The 20,841-nt window shown below is 36.6% G+C and overlaps 16 non-coding genes across 16 annotated transcripts; all 16 read right to left on the bottom strand.

The window, feature by feature from the left end:
- Positions 1–334: 334 nt before the first annotated feature.
- LOC134698392 (U1 spliceosomal RNA) lies at positions 335–498 on the bottom strand. The gene has a single exon (XR_010103351.1). It is a non-coding gene; the product is annotated as a U1 spliceosomal RNA (small nuclear RNA).
- A 1,131-nt stretch (positions 499–1,629) lies between these two features.
- On the bottom strand, positions 1,630–1,793 carry LOC134698391 (U1 spliceosomal RNA). Its single transcript, XR_010103350.1, has one exon. It is a non-coding gene; the product is annotated as a U1 spliceosomal RNA (small nuclear RNA).
- A 1,131-nt stretch (positions 1,794–2,924) lies between these two features.
- Positions 2,925–3,088, bottom strand: LOC134698390 (U1 spliceosomal RNA). The gene has a single exon (XR_010103349.1). It is a non-coding gene; the product is annotated as a U1 spliceosomal RNA (small nuclear RNA).
- Positions 3,089–4,219: 1,131 nt separating this feature from the next.
- LOC134698388 (U1 spliceosomal RNA) lies at positions 4,220–4,383 on the bottom strand. Its single transcript, XR_010103348.1, has one exon. It is a non-coding gene; the product is annotated as a U1 spliceosomal RNA (small nuclear RNA).
- Positions 4,384–5,514: 1,131 nt separating this feature from the next.
- On the bottom strand, positions 5,515–5,678 carry LOC134698386 (U1 spliceosomal RNA). Its single transcript, XR_010103346.1, has one exon. It is a non-coding gene; the product is annotated as a U1 spliceosomal RNA (small nuclear RNA).
- A 1,132-nt stretch (positions 5,679–6,810) lies between these two features.
- On the bottom strand, positions 6,811–6,974 carry LOC134698385 (U1 spliceosomal RNA). The gene has a single exon (XR_010103345.1). It is a non-coding gene; the product is annotated as a U1 spliceosomal RNA (small nuclear RNA).
- Positions 6,975–8,105: 1,131 nt separating this feature from the next.
- LOC134698384 (U1 spliceosomal RNA) lies at positions 8,106–8,269 on the bottom strand. The gene has a single exon (XR_010103344.1). It is a non-coding gene; the product is annotated as a U1 spliceosomal RNA (small nuclear RNA).
- Positions 8,270–9,400: 1,131 nt separating this feature from the next.
- Positions 9,401–9,564, bottom strand: LOC134698383 (U1 spliceosomal RNA). Its single transcript, XR_010103343.1, has one exon. It is a non-coding gene; the product is annotated as a U1 spliceosomal RNA (small nuclear RNA).
- Positions 9,565–10,695: 1,131 nt separating this feature from the next.
- LOC134698382 (U1 spliceosomal RNA) lies at positions 10,696–10,859 on the bottom strand. Its single transcript, XR_010103342.1, has one exon. It is a non-coding gene; the product is annotated as a U1 spliceosomal RNA (small nuclear RNA).
- A 1,131-nt stretch (positions 10,860–11,990) lies between these two features.
- Positions 11,991–12,154, bottom strand: LOC134698380 (U1 spliceosomal RNA). Its single transcript, XR_010103340.1, has one exon. It is a non-coding gene; the product is annotated as a U1 spliceosomal RNA (small nuclear RNA).
- A 1,131-nt stretch (positions 12,155–13,285) lies between these two features.
- LOC134698379 (U1 spliceosomal RNA) lies at positions 13,286–13,449 on the bottom strand. The gene has a single exon (XR_010103339.1). It is a non-coding gene; the product is annotated as a U1 spliceosomal RNA (small nuclear RNA).
- A 1,131-nt stretch (positions 13,450–14,580) lies between these two features.
- Positions 14,581–14,744, bottom strand: LOC134698378 (U1 spliceosomal RNA). The gene has a single exon (XR_010103338.1). It is a non-coding gene; the product is annotated as a U1 spliceosomal RNA (small nuclear RNA).
- Positions 14,745–15,876: 1,132 nt separating this feature from the next.
- On the bottom strand, positions 15,877–16,040 carry LOC134698377 (U1 spliceosomal RNA). The gene has a single exon (XR_010103337.1). It is a non-coding gene; the product is annotated as a U1 spliceosomal RNA (small nuclear RNA).
- Positions 16,041–17,172: 1,132 nt separating this feature from the next.
- Positions 17,173–17,336, bottom strand: LOC134698376 (U1 spliceosomal RNA). Its single transcript, XR_010103336.1, has one exon. It is a non-coding gene; the product is annotated as a U1 spliceosomal RNA (small nuclear RNA).
- Positions 17,337–18,467: 1,131 nt separating this feature from the next.
- On the bottom strand, positions 18,468–18,631 carry LOC134698375 (U1 spliceosomal RNA). The gene has a single exon (XR_010103335.1). It is a non-coding gene; the product is annotated as a U1 spliceosomal RNA (small nuclear RNA).
- A 1,132-nt stretch (positions 18,632–19,763) lies between these two features.
- LOC134698374 (U1 spliceosomal RNA) lies at positions 19,764–19,927 on the bottom strand. The gene has a single exon (XR_010103334.1). It is a non-coding gene; the product is annotated as a U1 spliceosomal RNA (small nuclear RNA).
- Positions 19,928–20,841: the final 914 nt, after the last annotated feature.

Here is a 20,841-nt window from a genome sequence, read left to right as displayed (position 1 = left end):
ATAGTTTTTACTTGTAGCAAGCGGATTTTTTTTTATGTAACTTAAACGGAGAGGCAAAACATGAAATTTACGGATGACGAGATAATGATTTAAACAAAACTTACTTATATGAAGTGTAGAAACCAAGTTGTCTGACTGAGAAATTAATTTGCTTCTTTATATCGTATACTCAAATTGATGAAATACAATGATATGAAACAAAAGAGTGGAAAACCGGTTTGCGATCATAATTTACGCTACTCCTGAACAGTCTCAGCGTATCAAAGAAAAAGTTTAACAACAGTTTCAAGTTTTAGTATTTATTGGGAACTTCTCTTTACATTTGATTTATTAACAGGGGATAGCGCGAACGCAGTCCCCCACACTAAAAAATTGCGTACCCGAGTTGCCCACATTTGGGGCAATCGCAGGCTTCAGCCTAACCGGAGTGCAATGGAAAGGCCTCGACCTGGGGAGACCGCCTTTTTGATCACGGTGCTCCCTGTACCAGGTAAGTATGCTTGGATATCTGACATTTGTCCATTTGAGTAAATCAGGAGTAACTTTATAAAGAGGTATTCGAACATATTATAGTCAGCCGATACATCAATTTAAAACATACAATAAAAAAAATCGACTTCGCATCGAGGGCCATTTGCCTCCTTCCACTGATTTCATTGAAACACGTTGGTGTATTAAAGACCGGGACACTTTTTCAGGACGATTTGTTGAAAGGGACCAAATAAAGTAGGATAACTCTGTGGATTAAAAACGTACTACGTACGTTCAGATCGCCATGATGCTTTCACACGGAATATCAATAATTGTTTAAAATTCACTCCTCCGCAATAAAGGAAAAAAAACCAACAAGAACTTTATTGTTTTTCCCTCCTTCGTCGCTTCAATTTCGTAACTGCCTTTCGTTCATACAACACTGTTTGCTTCTGTTTCGAATTCAGTTACCATTTTTACAGTGTACGCGCAAAATTTTAAAATCAAATTTACTCAATTTGGTGCGGGGGAAAAAAATCGACGGCAAAGCAATCATTTGCGTTTAAAATTGATAAAGGAGGGCGACAAAGGTCGCGAGATTATTTCTTGAATCCGTCCGTGCTGCACATGCAGTTTCCGCTTTTTCAATATAGCCAGGCAAATAAAATACGGCATCACTTTTCATCAAATGCACGTATTTTCCTCTTATGCAAATTAACAGGTATAGTTGAATTTCATACTATTTCAAATAAAAAAAAATAACTTGCCAACCAAAAACTTGTTTTCATCGTAAAGCAAATTGAATAAGCTTCCAAACTTAATTTATAGTTTTTACTTGTAGCAAGCGGATTTTTTTTTATGTAACTTAAACGGAGAGGCAAAACATGAAATTTACGGATGACGAGATAATGATTTAAACAAAACTTACTTATATGAAGTGTAGAAACCAAGTTGTCTGACTGAGAAATTAATTTGCTTCTTTATATCGTATACTCAAATTGATGAAATACAATGATATGAAACAAAAGAGTGGAAAACCGGTTTGCGATCATAATTTACGCTACTCCTGAACAGTCTCAGCGTATCAAAGAAAAAGTTTAACAACAGTTTCAAGTTTTAGTATTTATTGGGAACTTCTCTTTACATTTGATTTATTAACAGGGGATAGCGCGAACGCAGTCCCCCACACTAAAAAATTGCGTACCCGAGTTGCCCACATTTGGGGCAATCGCAGGCTTCAGCCTAACCGGAGTGCAATGGAAAGGCCTCGACCTGGGGAGACCGCCTTTTTGATCACGGTGCTCCCTGTACCAGGTAAGTATGCTTGGATATCTGACATTTGTCCATTTGAGTAAATCAGGAGTAACTTTATAAAGAGGTATTCGAACATATTATAGTCAGCCGATACATCAATTTAAAACATACAATAAAAAAAATCGACTTCGCATCGAGGGCCATTTGCCTCCTTCCACTGATTTCATTGAAACACGTTGGTGTATTAAAGACCGGGACACTTTTTCAGGACGATTTGTTGAAAGGGACCAAATAAAGTAGGATAACTCTGTGGATTAAAAACGTACTACGTACGTTCAGATCGCCATGATGCTTTCACACGGAATATCAATAATTGTTTAAAATTCACTCCTCCGCAATAAAGGAAAAAAAACCAACAAGAACTTTATTGTTTTTCCCTCCTTCGTCGCTTCAATTTCGTAACTGCCTTTCGTTCATACAACACTGTTTGCTTCTGTTTCGAATTCAGTTACCATTTTTACAGTGTACGCGCAAAATTTTAAAATCAAATTTACTCAATTTGGTGCGGGGGAAAAAAATCGACGGCAAAGCAATCATTTGCGTTTAAAATTGATAAAGGAGGGCGACAAAGGTCGCGAGATTATTTCTTGAATCCGTCCGTGCTGCACATGCAGTTTCCGCTTTTTCAATATAGCCAGGCAAATAAAATACGGCATCACTTTTCATCAAATGCACGTATTTTCCTCTTATGCAAATTAACAGGTATAGTTGAATTTCATACTATTTCAAATAAAAAAAAATAACTTGCCAACCAAAAACTTGTTTTCATCGTAAAGCAAATTGAATAAGCTTCCAAACTTAATTTATAGTTTTTACTTGTAGCAAGCGGATTTTTTTTTATGTAACTTAAACGGAGAGGCAAAACATGAAATTTACGGATGACGAGATAATGATTTAAACAAAACTTACTTATATGAAGTGTAGAAACCAAGTTGTCTGACTGAGAAATTAATTTGCTTCTTTATATCGTATACTCAAATTGATGAAATACAATGATATGAAACAAAAGAGTGGAAAACCGGTTTGCGATCATAATTTACGCTACTCCTGAACAGTCTCAGCGTATCAAAGAAAAAGTTTAACAACAGTTTCAAGTTTTAGTATTTATTGGGAACTTCTCTTTACATTTGATTTATTAACAGGGGATAGCGCGAACGCAGTCCCCCACACTAAAAAATTGCGTACCCGAGTTGCCCACATTTGGGGCAATCGCAGGCTTCAGCCTAACCGGAGTGCAATGGAAAGGCCTCGACCTGGGGAGACCGCCTTTTTGATCACGGTGCTCCCTGTACCAGGTAAGTATGCTTGGATATCTGACATTTGTCCATTTGAGTAAATCAGGAGTAACTTTATAAAGAGGTATTCGAACATATTATAGTCAGCCGATACATCAATTTAAAACATACAATAAAAAAAATCGACTTCGCATCGAGGGCCATTTGCCTCCTTCCACTGATTTCATTGAAACACGTTGGTGTATTAAAGACCGGGACACTTTTTCAGGACGATTTGTTGAAAGGGACCAAATAAAGTAGGATAACTCTGTGGATTAAAAACGTACTACGTACGTTCAGATCGCCATGATGCTTTCACACGGAATATCAATAATTGTTTAAAATTCACTCCTCCGCAATAAAGGAAAAAAAACCAACAAGAACTTTATTGTTTTTCCCTCCTTCGTCGCTTCAATTTCGTAACTGCCTTTCGTTCATACAACACTGTTTGCTTCTGTTTCGAATTCAGTTACCATTTTTACAGTGTACGCGCAAAATTTTAAAATCAAATTTACTCAATTTGGTGCGGGGGAAAAAAATCGACGGCAAAGCAATCATTTGCGTTTAAAATTGATAAAGGAGGGCGACAAAGGTCGCGAGATTATTTCTTGAATCCGTCCGTGCTGCACATGCAGTTTCCGCTTTTTCAATATAGCCAGGCAAATAAAATACGGCATCACTTTTCATCAAATGCACGTATTTTCCTCTTATGCAAATTAACAGGTATAGTTGAATTTCATACTATTTCAAATAAAAAAAAATAACTTGCCAACCAAAAACTTGTTTTCATCGTAAAGCAAATTGAATAAGCTTCCAAACTTAATTTATAGTTTTTACTTGTAGCAAGCGGATTTTTTTTTATGTAACTTAAACGGAGAGGCAAAACATGAAATTTACGGATGACGAGATAATGATTTAAACAAAACTTACTTATATGAAGTGTAGAAACCAAGTTGTCTGACTGAGAAATTAATTTGCTTCTTTATATCGTATACTCAAATTGATGAAATACAATGATATGAAACAAAAGAGTGGAAAACCGGTTTGCGATCATAATTTACGCTACTCCTGAACAGTCTCAGCGTATCAAAGAAAAAGTTTAACAACAGTTTCAAGTTTTAGTATTTATTGGGAACTTCTCTTTACATTTGATTTATTAACAGGGGATAGCGCGAACGCAGTCCCCCACACTAAAAAATTGCGTACCCGAGTTGCCCACATTTGGGGCAATCGCAGGCTTCAGCCTAACCGGAGTGCAATGGAAAGGCCTCGACCTGGGGAGACCGCCTTTTTGATCACGGTGCTCCCTGTACCAGGTAAGTATGCTTGGATATCTGACATTTGTCCATTTGAGTAAATCAGGAGTAACTTTATAAAGAGGTATTCGAACATATTATAGTCAGCCGATACATCAATTTAAAACATACAATAAAAAAAATCGACTTCGCATCGAGGGCCATTTGCCTCCTTCCACTGATTTCATTGAAACACGTTGGTGTATTAAAGACCGGGACACTTTTTCAGGACGATTTGTTGAAAGGGACCAAATAAAGTAGGATAACTCTGTGGATTAAAAACGTACTACGTACGTTCAGATCGCCATGATGCTTTCACACGGAATATCAATAATTGTTTAAAATTCACTCCTCCGCAATAAAGGAAAAAAAACCAACAAGAACTTTATTGTTTTTCCCTCCTTCGTCGCTTCAATTTCGTAACTGCCTTTCGTTCATACAACACTGTTTGCTTCTGTTTCGAATTCAGTTACCATTTTTACAGTGTACGCGCAAAATTTTAAAATCAAATTTACTCAATTTGGTGCGGGGGAAAAAAATCGACGGCAAAGCAATCATTTGCGTTTAAAATTGATAAAGGAGGGCGACAAAGGTCGCGAGATTATTTCTTGAATCCGTCCGTGCTGCACATGCAGTTTCCGCTTTTTCAATATAGCCAGGCAAATAAAATACGGCATCACTTTTCATCAAATGCACGTATTTTCCTCTTATGCAAATTAACAGGTATAGTTGAATTTCATACTATTTCAAATAAAAAAAAATAACTTGCCAACCAAAAACTTGTTTTCATCGTAAAGCAAATTGAATAAGCTTCCAAACTTAATTTATAGTTTTTACTTGTAGCAAGCGGATTTTTTTTTATGTAACTTAAACGGAGAGGCAAAACATGAAATTTACGGATGACGAGATAATGATTTAAACAAAACTTACTTATATGAAGTGTAGAAACCAAGTTGTCTGACTGAGAAATTAATTTGCTTCTTTATATCGTATACTCAAATTGATGAAATACAATGATATGAAACAAAAGAGTGGAAAACCGGTTTGCGATCATAATTTACGCTACTCCTGAACAGTCTCAGCGTATCAAAGAAAAAGTTTAACAACAGTTTCAAGTTTTAGTATTTATTGGGAACTTCTCTTTACATTTGATTTATTAACAGGGGATAGCGCGAACGCAGTCCCCCACACTAAAAAATTGCGTACCCGAGTTGCCCACATTTGGGGCAATCGCAGGCTTCAGCCTAACCGGAGTGCAATGGAAAGGCCTCGACCTGGGGAGACCGCCTTTTTGATCACGGTGCTCCCTGTACCAGGTAAGTATGCTTGGATATCTGACATTTGTCCATTTGAGTAAATCAGGAGTAACTTTATAAAGAGGTATTCGAACATATTATAGTCAGCCGATACATCAATTTAAAACATACAATAAAAAAAATCGACTTCGCATCGAGGGCCATTTGCCTCCTTCCACTGATTTCATTGAAACACGTTGGTGTATTAAAGACCGGGACACTTTTTCAGGACGATTTGTTGAAAGGGACCAAATAAAGTAGGATAACTCTGTGGATTAAAAACGTACTACGTACGTTCAGATCGCCATGATGCTTTCACACGGAATATCAATAATTGTTTAAAATTCACTCCTCCGCAATAAAGGAAAAAAAACACAACAAGAACTTTATTGTTTTTCCCTCCTTCGTCGCTTCAATTTCGTAACTGCCTTTCGTTCATACAACACTGTTTGCTTCTGTTTCGAATTCAGTTACCATTTTTACAGTGTACGCGCAAAATTTTAAAATCAAATTTACTCAATTTGGTGCGGGGGAAAAAAATCGACGGCAAAGCAATCATTTGCGTTTAAAATTGATAAAGGAGGGCGACAAAGGTCGCGAGATTATTTCTTGAATCCGTCCGTGCTGCACATGCAGTTTCCGCTTTTTCAATATAGCCAGGCAAATAAAATACGGCATCACTTTTCATCAAATGCACGTATTTTCCTCTTATGCAAATTAACAGGTATAGTTGAATTTCATACTATTTCAAATAAAAAAAAATAACTTGCCAACCAAAAACTTGTTTTCATCGTAAAGCAAATTGAATAAGCTTCCAAACTTAATTTATAGTTTTTACTTGTAGCAAGCGGATTTTTTTTTATGTAACTTAAACGGAGAGGCAAAACATGAAATTTACGGATGACGAGATAATGATTTAAACAAAACTTACTTATATGAAGTGTAGAAACCAAGTTGTCTGACTGAGAAATTAATTTGCTTCTTTATATCGTATACTCAAATTGATGAAATACAATGATATGAAACAAAAGAGTGGAAAACCGGTTTGCGATCATAATTTACGCTACTCCTGAACAGTCTCAGCGTATCAAAGAAAAAGTTTAACAACAGTTTCAAGTTTTAGTATTTATTGGGAACTTCTCTTTACATTTGATTTATTAACAGGGGATAGCGCGAACGCAGTCCCCCACACTAAAAAATTGCGTACCCGAGTTGCCCACATTTGGGGCAATCGCAGGCTTCAGCCTAACCGGAGTGCAATGGAAAGGCCTCGACCTGGGGAGACCGCCTTTTTGATCACGGTGCTCCCTGTACCAGGTAAGTATGCTTGGATATCTGACATTTGTCCATTTGAGTAAATCAGGAGTAACTTTATAAAGAGGTATTCGAACATATTATAGTCAGCCGATACATCAATTTAAAACATACAATAAAAAAAATCGACTTCGCATCGAGGGCCATTTGCCTCCTTCCACTGATTTCATTGAAACACGTTGGTGTATTAAAGACCGGGACACTTTTTCAGGACGATTTGTTGAAAGGGACCAAATAAAGTAGGATAACTCTGTGGATTAAAAACGTACTACGTACGTTCAGATCGCCATGATGCTTTCACACGGAATATCAATAATTGTTTAAAATTCACTCCTCCGCAATAAAGGAAAAAAAACCAACAAGAACTTTATTGTTTTTCCCTCCTTCGTCGCTTCAATTTCGTAACTGCCTTTCGTTCATACAACACTGTTTGCTTCTGTTTCGAATTCAGTTACCATTTTTACAGTGTACGCGCAAAATTTTAAAATCAAATTTACTCAATTTGGTGCGGGGGAAAAAAATCGACGGCAAAGCAATCATTTGCGTTTAAAATTGATAAAGGAGGGCGACAAAGGTCGCGAGATTATTTCTTGAATCCGTCCGTGCTGCACATGCAGTTTCCGCTTTTTCAATATAGCCAGGCAAATAAAATACGGCATCACTTTTCATCAAATGCACGTATTTTCCTCTTATGCAAATTAACAGGTATAGTTGAATTTCATACTATTTCAAATAAAAAAAAATAACTTGCCAACCAAAAACTTGTTTTCATCGTAAAGCAAATTGAATAAGCTTCCAAACTTAATTTATAGTTTTTACTTGTAGCAAGCGGATTTTTTTTTATGTAACTTAAACGGAGAGGCAAAACATGAAATTTACGGATGACGAGATAATGATTTAAACAAAACTTACTTATATGAAGTGTAGAAACCAAGTTGTCTGACTGAGAAATTAATTTGCTTCTTTATATCGTATACTCAAATTGATGAAATACAATGATATGAAACAAAAGAGTGGAAAACCGGTTTGCGATCATAATTTACGCTACTCCTGAACAGTCTCAGCGTATCAAAGAAAAAGTTTAACAACAGTTTCAAGTTTTAGTATTTATTGGGAACTTCTCTTTACATTTGATTTATTAACAGGGGATAGCGCGAACGCAGTCCCCCACACTAAAAAATTGCGTACCCGAGTTGCCCACATTTGGGGCAATCGCAGGCTTCAGCCTAACCGGAGTGCAATGGAAAGGCCTCGACCTGGGGAGACCGCCTTTTTGATCACGGTGCTCCCTGTACCAGGTAAGTATGCTTGGATATCTGACATTTGTCCATTTGAGTAAATCAGGAGTAACTTTATAAAGAGGTATTCGAACATATTATAGTCAGCCGATACATCAATTTAAAACATACAATAAAAAAAATCGACTTCGCATCGAGGGCCATTTGCCTCCTTCCACTGATTTCATTGAAACACGTTGGTGTATTAAAGACCGGGACACTTTTTCAGGACGATTTGTTGAAAGGGACCAAATAAAGTAGGATAACTCTGTGGATTAAAAACGTACTACGTACGTTCAGATCGCCATGATGCTTTCACACGGAATATCAATAATTGTTTAAAATTCACTCCTCCGCAATAAAGGAAAAAAAACCAACAAGAACTTTATTGTTTTTCCCTCCTTCGTCGCTTCAATTTCGTAACTGCCTTTCGTTCATACAACACTGTTTGCTTCTGTTTCGAATTCAGTTACCATTTTTACAGTGTACGCGCAAAATTTTAAAATCAAATTTACTCAATTTGGTGCGGGGGAAAAAAATCGACGGCAAAGCAATCATTTGCGTTTAAAATTGATAAAGGAGGGCGACAAAGGTCGCGAGATTATTTCTTGAATCCGTCCGTGCTGCACATGCAGTTTCCGCTTTTTCAATATAGCCAGGCAAATAAAATACGGCATCACTTTTCATCAAATGCACGTATTTTCCTCTTATGCAAATTAACAGGTATAGTTGAATTTCATACTATTTCAAATAAAAAAAAATAACTTGCCAACCAAAAACTTGTTTTCATCGTAAAGCAAATTGAATAAGCTTCCAAACTTAATTTATAGTTTTTACTTGTAGCAAGCGGATTTTTTTTTATGTAACTTAAACGGAGAGGCAAAACATGAAATTTACGGATGACGAGATAATGATTTAAACAAAACTTACTTATATGAAGTGTAGAAACCAAGTTGTCTGACTGAGAAATTAATTTGCTTCTTTATATCGTATACTCAAATTGATGAAATACAATGATATGAAACAAAAGAGTGGAAAACCGGTTTGCGATCATAATTTACGCTACTCCTGAACAGTCTCAGCGTATCAAAGAAAAAGTTTAACAACAGTTTCAAGTTTTAGTATTTATTGGGAACTTCTCTTTACATTTGATTTATTAACAGGGGATAGCGCGAACGCAGTCCCCCACACTAAAAAATTGCGTACCCGAGTTGCCCACATTTGGGGCAATCGCAGGCTTCAGCCTAACCGGAGTGCAATGGAAAGGCCTCGACCTGGGGAGACCGCCTTTTTGATCACGGTGCTCCCTGTACCAGGTAAGTATGCTTGGATATCTGACATTTGTCCATTTGAGTAAATCAGGAGTAACTTTATAAAGAGGTATTCGAACATATTATAGTCAGCCGATACATCAATTTAAAACATACAATAAAAAAAATCGACTTCGCATCGAGGGCCATTTGCCTCCTTCCACTGATTTCATTGAAACACGTTGGTGTATTAAAGACCGGGACACTTTTTCAGGACGATTTGTTGAAAGGGACCAAATAAAGTAGGATAACTCTGTGGATTAAAAACGTACTACGTACGTTCAGATCGCCATGATGCTTTCACACGGAATATCAATAATTGTTTAAAATTCACTCCTCCGCAATAAAGGAAAAAAAACCAACAAGAACTTTATTGTTTTTCCCTCCTTCGTCGCTTCAATTTCGTAACTGCCTTTCGTTCATACAACACTGTTTGCTTCTGTTTCGAATTCAGTTACCATTTTTACAGTGTACGCGCAAAATTTTAAAATCAAATTTACTCAATTTGGTGCGGGGGAAAAAAATCGACGGCAAAGCAATCATTTGCGTTTAAAATTGATAAAGGAGGGCGACAAAGGTCGCGAGATTATTTCTTGAATCCGTCCGTGCTGCACATGCAGTTTCCGCTTTTTCAATATAGCCAGGCAAATAAAATACGGCATCACTTTTCATCAAATGCACGTATTTTCCTCTTATGCAAATTAACAGGTATAGTTGAATTTCATACTATTTCAAATAAAAAAAAATAACTTGCCAACCAAAAACTTGTTTTCATCGTAAAGCAAATTGAATAAGCTTCCAAACTTAATTTATAGTTTTTACTTGTAGCAAGCGGATTTTTTTTTATGTAACTTAAACGGAGAGGCAAAACATGAAATTTACGGATGACGAGATAATGATTTAAACAAAACTTACTTATATGAAGTGTAGAAACCAAGTTGTCTGACTGAGAAATTAATTTGCTTCTTTATATCGTATACTCAAATTGATGAAATACAATGATATGAAACAAAAGAGTGGAAAACCGGTTTGCGATCATAATTTACGCTACTCCTGAACAGTCTCAGCGTATCAAAGAAAAAGTTTAACAACAGTTTCAAGTTTTAGTATTTATTGGGAACTTCTCTTTACATTTGATTTATTAACAGGGGATAGCGCGAACGCAGTCCCCCACACTAAAAAATTGCGTACCCGAGTTGCCCACATTTGGGGCAATCGCAGGCTTCAGCCTAACCGGAGTGCAATGGAAAGGCCTCGACCTGGGGAGACCGCCTTTTTGATCACGGTGCTCCCTGTACCAGGTAAGTATGCTTGGATATCTGACATTTGTCCATTTGAGTAAATCAGGAGTAACTTTATAAAGAGGTATTCGAACATATTATAGTCAGCCGATACATCAATTTAAAACATACAATAAAAAAAATCGACTTCGCATCGAGGGCCATTTGCCTCCTTCCACTGATTTCATTGAAACACGTTGGTGTATTAAAGACCGGGACACTTTTTCAGGACGATTTGTTGAAAGGGACCAAATAAAGTAGGATAACTCTGTGGATTAAAAACGTACTACGTACGTTCAGATCGCCATGATGCTTTCACACGGAATATCAATAATTGTTTAAAATTCACTCCTCCGCAATAAAGGAAAAAAAACCAACAAGAACTTTATTGTTTTTCCCTCCTTCGTCGCTTCAATTTCGTAACTGCCTTTCGTTCATACAACACTGTTTGCTTCTGTTTCGAATTCAGTTACCATTTTTACAGTGTACGCGCAAAATTTTAAAATCAAATTTACTCAATTTGGTGCGGGGGAAAAAAATCGACGGCAAAGCAATCATTTGCGTTTAAAATTGATAAAGGAGGGCGACAAAGGTCGCGAGATTATTTCTTGAATCCGTCCGTGCTGCACATGCAGTTTCCGCTTTTTCAATATAGCCAGGCAAATAAAATACGGCATCACTTTTCATCAAATGCACGTATTTTCCTCTTATGCAAATTAACAGGTATAGTTGAATTTCATACTATTTCAAATAAAAAAAAATAACTTGCCAACCAAAAACTTGTTTTCATCGTAAAGCAAATTGAATAAGCTTCCAAACTTAATTTATAGTTTTTACTTGTAGCAAGCGGATTTTTTTTTATGTAACTTAAACGGAGAGGCAAAACATGAAATTTACGGATGACGAGATAATGATTTAAACAAAACTTACTTATATGAAGTGTAGAAACCAAGTTGTCTGACTGAGAAATTAATTTGCTTCTTTATATCGTATACTCAAATTGATGAAATACAATGATATGAAACAAAAGAGTGGAAAACCGGTTTGCGATCATAATTTACGCTACTCCTGAACAGTCTCAGCGTATCAAAGAAAAAGTTTAACAACAGTTTCAAGTTTTAGTATTTATTGGGAACTTCTCTTTACATTTGATTTATTAACAGGGGATAGCGCGAACGCAGTCCCCCACACTAAAAAATTGCGTACCCGAGTTGCCCACATTTGGGGCAATCGCAGGCTTCAGCCTAACCGGAGTGCAATGGAAAGGCCTCGACCTGGGGAGACCGCCTTTTTGATCACGGTGCTCCCTGTACCAGGTAAGTATGCTTGGATATCTGACATTTGTCCATTTGAGTAAATCAGGAGTAACTTTATAAAGAGGTATTCGAACATATTATAGTCAGCCGATACATCAATTTAAAACATACAATAAAAAAAATCGACTTCGCATCGAGGGCCATTTGCCTCCTTCCACTGATTTCATTGAAACACGTTGGTGTATTAAAGACCGGGACACTTTTTCAGGACGATTTGTTGAAAGGGACCAAATAAAGTAGGATAACTCTGTGGATTAAAAACGTACTACGTACGTTCAGATCGCCATGATGCTTTCACACGGAATATCAATAATTGTTTAAAATTCACTCCTCCGCAATAAAGGAAAAAAAACCAACAAGAACTTTATTGTTTTTCCCTCCTTCGTCGCTTCAATTTCGTAACTGCCTTTCGTTCATACAACACTGTTTGCTTCTGTTTCGAATTCAGTTACCATTTTTACAGTGTACGCGCAAAATTTTAAAATCAAATTTACTCAATTTGGTGCGGGGGAAAAAAATCGACGGCAAAGCAATCATTTGCGTTTAAAATTGATAAAGGAGGGCGACAAAGGTCGCGAGATTATTTCTTGAATCCGTCCGTGCTGCACATGCAGTTTCCGCTTTTTCAATATAGCCAGGCAAATAAAATACGGCATCACTTTTCATCAAATGCACGTATTTTCCTCTTATGCAAATTAACAGGTATAGTTGAATTTCATACTATTTCAAATAAAAAAAAATAACTTGCCAACCAAAAACTTGTTTTCATCGTAAAGCAAATTGAATAAGCTTCCAAACTTAATTTATAGTTTTTACTTGTAGCAAGCGGATTTTTTTTTATGTAACTTAAACGGAGAGGCAAAACATGAAATTTACGGATGACGAGATAATGATTTAAACAAAACTTACTTATATGAAGTGTAGAAACCAAGTTGTCTGACTGAGAAATTAATTTGCTTCTTTATATCGTATACTCAAATTGATGAAATACAATGATATGAAACAAAAGAGTGGAAAACCGGTTTGCGATCATAATTTACGCTACTCCTGAACAGTCTCAGCGTATCAAAGAAAAAGTTTAACAACAGTTTCAAGTTTTAGTATTTATTGGGAACTTCTCTTTACATTTGATTTATTAACAGGGGATAGCGCGAACGCAGTCCCCCACACTAAAAAATTGCGTACCCGAGTTGCCCACATTTGGGGCAATCGCAGGCTTCAGCCTAACCGGAGTGCAATGGAAAGGCCTCGACCTGGGGAGACCGCCTTTTTGATCACGGTGCTCCCTGTACCAGGTAAGTATGCTTGGATATCTGACATTTGTCCATTTGAGTAAATCAGGAGTAACTTTATAAAGAGGTATTCGAACATATTATAGTCAGCCGATACATCAATTTAAAACATACAATAAAAAAAATCGACTTCGCATCGAGGGCCATTTGCCTCCTTCCACTGATTTCATTGAAACACGTTGGTGTATTAAAGACCGGGACACTTTTTCAGGACGATTTGTTGAAAGGGACCAAATAAAGTAGGATAACTCTGTGGATTAAAAACGTACTACGTACGTTCAGATCGCCATGATGCTTTCACACGGAATATCAATAATTGTTTAAAATTCACTCCTCCGCAATAAAGGAAAAAAAACCAACAAGAACTTTATTGTTTTTCCCTCCTTCGTCGCTTCAATTTCGTAACTGCCTTTCGTTCATACAACACTGTTTGCTTCTGTTTCGAATTCAGTTACCATTTTTACAGTGTACGCGCAAAATTTTAAAATCAAATTTACTCAATTTGGTGCGGGGGAAAAAAATCGACGGCAAAGCAATCATTTGCGTTTAAAATTGATAAAGGAGGGCGACAAAGGTCGCGAGATTATTTCTTGAATCCGTCCGTGCTGCACATGCAGTTTCCGCTTTTTCAATATAGCCAGGCAAATAAAATACGGCATCACTTTTCATCAAATGCACGTATTTTCCTCTTATGCAAATTAACAGGTATAGTTGAATTTCATACTATTTCAAATAAAAAAAAATAACTTGCCAACCAAAAACTTGTTTTCATCGTAAAGCAAATTGAATAAGCTTCCAAACTTAATTTATAGTTTTTACTTGTAGCAAGCGGATTTTTTTTTATGTAACTTAAACGGAGAGGCAAAACATGAAATTTACGGATGACGAGATAATGATTTAAACAAAACTTACTTATATGAAGTGTAGAAACCAAGTTGTCTGACTGAGAAATTAATTTGCTTCTTTATATCGTATACTCAAATTGATGAAATACAATGATATGAAACAAAAGAGTGGAAAACCGGTTTGCGATCATAATTTACGCTACTCCTGAACAGTCTCAGCGTATCAAAGAAAAAGTTTAACAACAGTTTCAAGTTTTAGTATTTATTGGGAACTTCTCTTTACATTTGATTTATTAACAGGGGATAGCGCGAACGCAGTCCCCCACACTAAAAAATTGCGTACCCGAGTTGCCCACATTTGGGGCAATCGCAGGCTTCAGCCTAACCGGAGTGCAATGGAAAGGCCTCGACCTGGGGAGACCGCCTTTTTGATCACGGTGCTCCCTGTACCAGGTAAGTATGCTTGGATATCTGACATTTGTCCATTTGAGTAAATCAGGAGTAACTTTATAAAGAGGTATTCGAACATATTATAGTCAGCCGATACATCAATTTAAAACATACAATAAAAAAAATCGACTTCGCATCGAGGGCCATTTGCCTCCTTCCACTGATTTCATTGAAACACGTTGGTGTATTAAAGACCGGGACACTTTTTCAGGACGATTTGTTGAAAGGGACCAAATAAAGTAGGATAACTCTGTGGATTAAAAACGTACTACGTACGTTCAGATCGCCATGATGCTTTCACACGGAATATCAATAATTGTTTAAAATTCACTCCTCCGCAATAAAGGAAAAAAAACCAACAAGAACTTTATTGTTTTTCCCTCCTTCGTCGCTTCAATTTCGTAACTGCCTTTCGTTCATACAACACTGTTTGCTTCTGTTTCGAATTCAGTTACCATTTTTACAGTGTACGCGCAAAATTTTAAAATCAAATTTACTCAATTTGGTGCGGGGGAAAAAAATCGACGGCAAAGCAATCATTTGCGTTTAAAATTGATAAAAGGAGGGCGACAAAGGTCGCGAGATTATTTCTTGAATCCGTCCGTGCTGCACATGCAGTTTCCGCTTTTTCAATATAGCCAGGCAAATAAAATACGGCATCACTTTTCATCAAATGCACGTATTTTCCTCTTATGCAAATTAACAGGTATAGTTGAATTTCATACTATTTCAAATAAAAAAAAATAACTTGCCAACCAAAAACTTGTTTTCATCGTAAAGCAAATTGAATAAGCTTCCAAACTTAATTTATAGTTTTTACTTGTAGCAAGCGGATTTTTTTTTATGTAACTTAAACGGAGAGGCAAAACATGAAATTTACGGATGACGAGATAATGATTTAAACAAAACTTACTTATATGAAGTGTAGAAACCAAGTTGTCTGACTGAGAAATTAATTTGCTTCTTTATATCGTATACTCAAATTGATGAAATACAATGATATGAAACAAAAGAGTGGAAAACCGGTTTGCGATCATAATTTACGCTACTCCTGAACAGTCTCAGCGTATCAAAGAAAAAGTTTAACAACAGTTTCAAGTTTTAGTATTTATTGGGAACTTCTCTTTACATTTGATTTATTAACAGGGGATAGCGCGAACGCAGTCCCCCACACTAAAAAATTGCGTACCCGAGTTGCCCACATTTGGGGCAATCGCAGGCTTCAGCCTAACCGGAGTGCAATGGAAAGGCCTCGACCTGGGGAGACCGCCTTTTTGATCACGGTGCTCCCTGTACCAGGTAAGTATGCTTGGATATCTGACATTTGTCCATTTGAGTAAATCAGGAGTAACTTTATAAAGAGGTATTCGAACATATTATAGTCAGCCGATACATCAATTTAAAACATACAATAAAAAAAATCGACTTCGCATCGAGGGCCATTTGCCTCCTTCCACTGATTTCATTGAAACACGTTGGTGTATTAAAGACCGGGACACTTTTTCAGGACGATTTGTTGAAAGGGACCAAATAAAGTAGGATAACTCTGTGGATTAAAAACGTACTACGTACGTTCAGATCGCCATGATGCTTTCACACGGAATATCAATAATTGTTTAAAATTCACTCCTCCGCAATAAAGGAAAAAAAACCAACAAGAACTTTATTGTTTTTCCCTCCTTCGTCGCTTCAATTTCGTAACTGCCTTTCGTTCATACAACACTGTTTGCTTCTGTTTCGAATTCAGTTACCATTTTTACAGTGTACGCGCAAAATTTTAAAATCAAATTTACTCAATTTGGTGCGGGGGAAAAAAATCGACGGCAAAGCAATCATTTGCGTTTAAAATTGATAAAGGAGGGCGACAAAGGTCGCGAGATTATTTCTTGAATCCGTCCGTGCTGCACATGCAGTTTCCGCTTTTTCAATATAGCCAGGCAAATAAAATACGGCATCACTTTTCATCAAATGCACGTATTTTCCTCTTATGCAAATTAACAGGTATAGTTGAATTTCATACTATTTCAAATAAAAAAAAATAACTTGCCAACCAAAAACTTGTTTTCATCGTAAAGCAAATTGAATAAGCTTCCAAACTTAATTTATAGTTTTTACTTGTAGCAAGCGGATTTTTTTTTATGTAACTTAAACGGAGAGGCAAAACATGAAATTTACGGATGACGAGATAATGATTTAAACAAGAACTTACTTATATGAAGTGTAGAAACCAAGTTGTCTGACTGAGAAATTAATTTGCTTCTTTATATCGTATACTCAAATTGATGAAATACAATGATATGAAACAAAAGAGTGGAAAACCGGTTTGCGATCATAATTTACGCTACTCCTGAACAGTCTCAGCGTATCAAAGAAAAAGTTTAACAACAGTTTCAAGTTTTAGTATTTATTGGGAACTTCTCTTTACATTTGATTTATTAACAGGGGATAGCGCGAACGCAGTCCCCCACACTAAAAAATTGCGTACCCGAGTTGCCCACATTTGGGGCAATCGCAGGCTTCAGCCTAACCGGAGTGCAATGGAAAGGCCTCGACCTGGGGAGACCGCCTTTTTGATCACGGTGCTCCCTGTACCAGGTAAGTATGCTTGGATATCTGACATTTGTCCATTTGAGTAAATCAGGAGTAACTTTATAAAGAGGTATTCGAACATATTATAGTCAGCCGATACATCAATTTAAAACATACAATAAAAAAAATCGACTTCGCATCGAGGGCCATTTGCCTCCTTCCACTGATTTCATTGAAACACGTTGGTGTATTAAAGACCGGGACACTTTTTCAGGACGATTTGTTGAAAGGGACCAAATAAAGTAGGATAACTCTGTGGATTAAAAACGTACTACGTACGTTCAGATCGCCATGATGCTTTCACACGGAATATCAATAATTGTTTAAAATTCACTCCTCCGCAATAAAGGAAAAAAAACCAACAAGAACTTTATTGTTTTTCCCTCCTTCGTCGCTTCAATTTCGTAACTGCCTTTCGTTCATACAACACTGTTTGCTTCTGTTTCGAATTCAGTTACCATTTTTACAGTGTACGCGCAAAATTTTAAAATCAAATTTACTCAATTTGGTGCGGGGGAAAAAAATCGACGGCAAAGCAATCATTTGCGTTTAAAATTGATAAAGGAGGGCGACAAAGGTCGCGAGATTATTTCTTGAATCCGTCCGTGCTGCACATGCAGTTTCCGCTTTTTCAATATAGCCAGGCAAATAAAATACGGCATCACTTTTCATCAAATGCACGTATTTTCCTCTTATGCAAATTAACAGGTATAGTTGAATTTCATACTATTTCAAATAAAAAAAAATAACTTGCCAACCAAAAACTTGTTTTCATCGTAAAGCAAATTGAATAAGCTTCCAAACTTAATTTATAGTTTTTACTTGTAGCAAGCGGATTTTTTTTTATGTAACTTAAACGGAGAGGCAAAACATGAAATTTACGGATGACGAGATAATGATTTAAACAAAACTTACTTATATGAAGTGTAGAAACCAAGTTGTCTGACTGAGAAATTAATTTGCTTCTTTATATCGTATACTCAAATTGATGAAATACAATGATATGAAACAAAAGAGTGGAAAACCGGTTTGCGATCATAATTTACGCTACTCCTGAACAGTCTCAGCGTATCAAAGAAAAAGTTTAACAACAGTTTCAAGTTTTAGTATTTATTGGGAACTTCTCTTTACATTTGATTTATTAACAGGGGATAGCGCGAACGCAGTCCCCCACACTAAAAAATTGCGTACCCGAGTTGCCCACATTTGGGGCAATCGCAGGCTTCAGCCTAACCGGAGTGCAATGGAAAGGCCTCGACCTGGGGAGACCGCCTTTTTGATCACGGTGCTCCCTGTACCAGGTAAGTATGCTTGGATATCTGACATTTGTCCATTTGAGTAAATCAGGAGTAACTTTATAAAGAGGTATTCGAACATATTATAGTCAGCCGATACATCAATTTAAAACATACAATAAAAAAAATCGACTTCGCATCGAGGGCCATTTGCCTCCTTCCACTGATTTCATTGAAACACGTTGGTGTATTAAAGACCGGGACACTTTTTCAGGACGATTTGTTGAAAGGGACCAAATAAAGTAGGATAACTCTGTGGATTAAAAACGTACTACGTACGTTCAGATCGCCATGATGCTTTCACACGGAATATCAATAATTGTTTAAAATTCACTCCCTCCGCAATAAAGGAAAAAAAACCAACAAGAACTTTATTGTTTTTCCCTCCTTCGTCGCTTCAATTTCGTAACTGCCTTTCGTTCATACAACACTGTTTGCTTCTGTTTCGAATTCAGTTACCATTTTTACAGTGTACGCGCAAAATTTTAAAATCAAATTTACTCAATTTGGTGCGGGGGAAAAAAATCGACGGCAAAGCAATCATTTGCGTTTAAAATTGATAAAGGAGGGCGACAAAGGTCGCGAGATTATTTCTTGAATCCGTCCGTGCTGCACATGCAGTTTCCGCTTTTTCAATATAGCCAGGCAAATAAAATACGGCATCACTTTTCATCAAATGCACGTATTTTCCTCTTATGCAAATTAACAGGTATAGTTGAATTTCATACTATTTCAAATAAAAAAAAATAACTTGCCAACCAAAAACTTGTTTTCATCGTAAAGCAAATTGAATAAGCTTCCAAACTTAATTTATAGTTTTTACTTGTAGCAAGCGGATTTTTTTTTATGTAACTTAAACGGAGAGGCAAAACATGAAATTTACGGATGACGAGATAATGATTTAAACAAAACTTACTTATATGAAGTGTAGAAACCAAGTTGTCTGACTGAGAAATTAATTTGCTTCTTTATATCGTATACTCAAATTGATGAAATACAATGATATGAAACAAAAGAGTGGAAAACCGGTTTGCGATCATAATTTACGCTACTCCTGAACAGTCTCAGCGTATCAAAGAAAAAGTTTAACAACAGTTTCAAGTTTTAGTATTTATTGGGAACTTCTCTTTACATTTGATTTATTAACAGGGGATAGCGCGAACGCAGTCCCCCACACTAAAAAATTGCGTACCCGAGTTGCCCACATTTGGGGCAATCGCAGGCTTCAGCCTAACCGGAGTGCAATGGAAAGGCCTCGACCTGGGGAGACCGCCTTTTTGATCACGGTGCTCCCTGTACCAGGTAAGTATGCTTGGATATCTGACATTTGTCCATTTGAGTAAATCAGGAGTAACTTTATAAAGAGGTATTCGAACATATTATAGTCAGCCGATACATCAATTTAAAACATACAATAAAAAAAATCGACTTCGCATCGAGGGCCATTTGCCTCCTTCCACTGATTTCATTGAAACACGTTGGTGTATTAAAGACCGGGACACTTTTTCAGGACGATTTGTTGAAAGGGACCAAATAAAGTAGGATAACTCTGTGGATTAAAAACGTACTACGTACGTTCAGATCGCCATGATGCTTTCACACGGAATATCAATAATTGTTTAAAATTCACTCCTCCGCAATAAAGGAAAAAAAACCAACAAGAACTTTATTGTTTTTCCCTCCTTCGTCGCTTCAATTTCGTAACTGCCTTTCGTTCATACAACACTGTTTGCTTCTGTTTCGAATTCAGTTACCATTTTTACAGTGTACGCGCAAAATTTTAAAATCAAATTTACTCAATTTGGTGCGGGGGAAAAAAATCGACGGCAAAGCAATCATTTGCGTTTAAAATTGATAAAGGAGGGCGACAAAGGTCGCGAGATTATTTCTTGAATCCGTCCGTGCTGCACATGCAGTTTCCGCTTTTTCAATATAGCCAGGCAAAAAATACGGCATCACTTTTCATCAAATGCACGTATTTTCCTCTTATGCAAATTAACAGGTATAGTTGAATTTCATACTATTTCAAATAAAAAAAAAATAACTTGCCAACCAAAAACTTGTTTTCATCGTAAAGCAAATTGAATAAGCTTCCAAACTTAATTTATAGTTTTTACTTGTAGCAAGCGGATTTTTTTTTATGTAACTTAAACGGAGAGGCAAAACATGAAATTTACGGATGACGAGATAATGATTTAAACAAAACTTACTTATATGAAGTGTA

This window comes from Mytilus trossulus, chromosome 14 (assembly GCF_036588685.1).
Source record: "Mytilus trossulus isolate FHL-02 chromosome 14, PNRI_Mtr1.1.1.hap1, whole genome shotgun sequence".
NCBI classification, from domain to species: domain Eukaryota; kingdom Metazoa; phylum Mollusca; class Bivalvia; order Mytilida; family Mytilidae; genus Mytilus; species Mytilus trossulus.
Note: the sequence above shows the minus strand (reverse complement) of the source record. Positions and strands in the feature narration are given on the sequence as shown.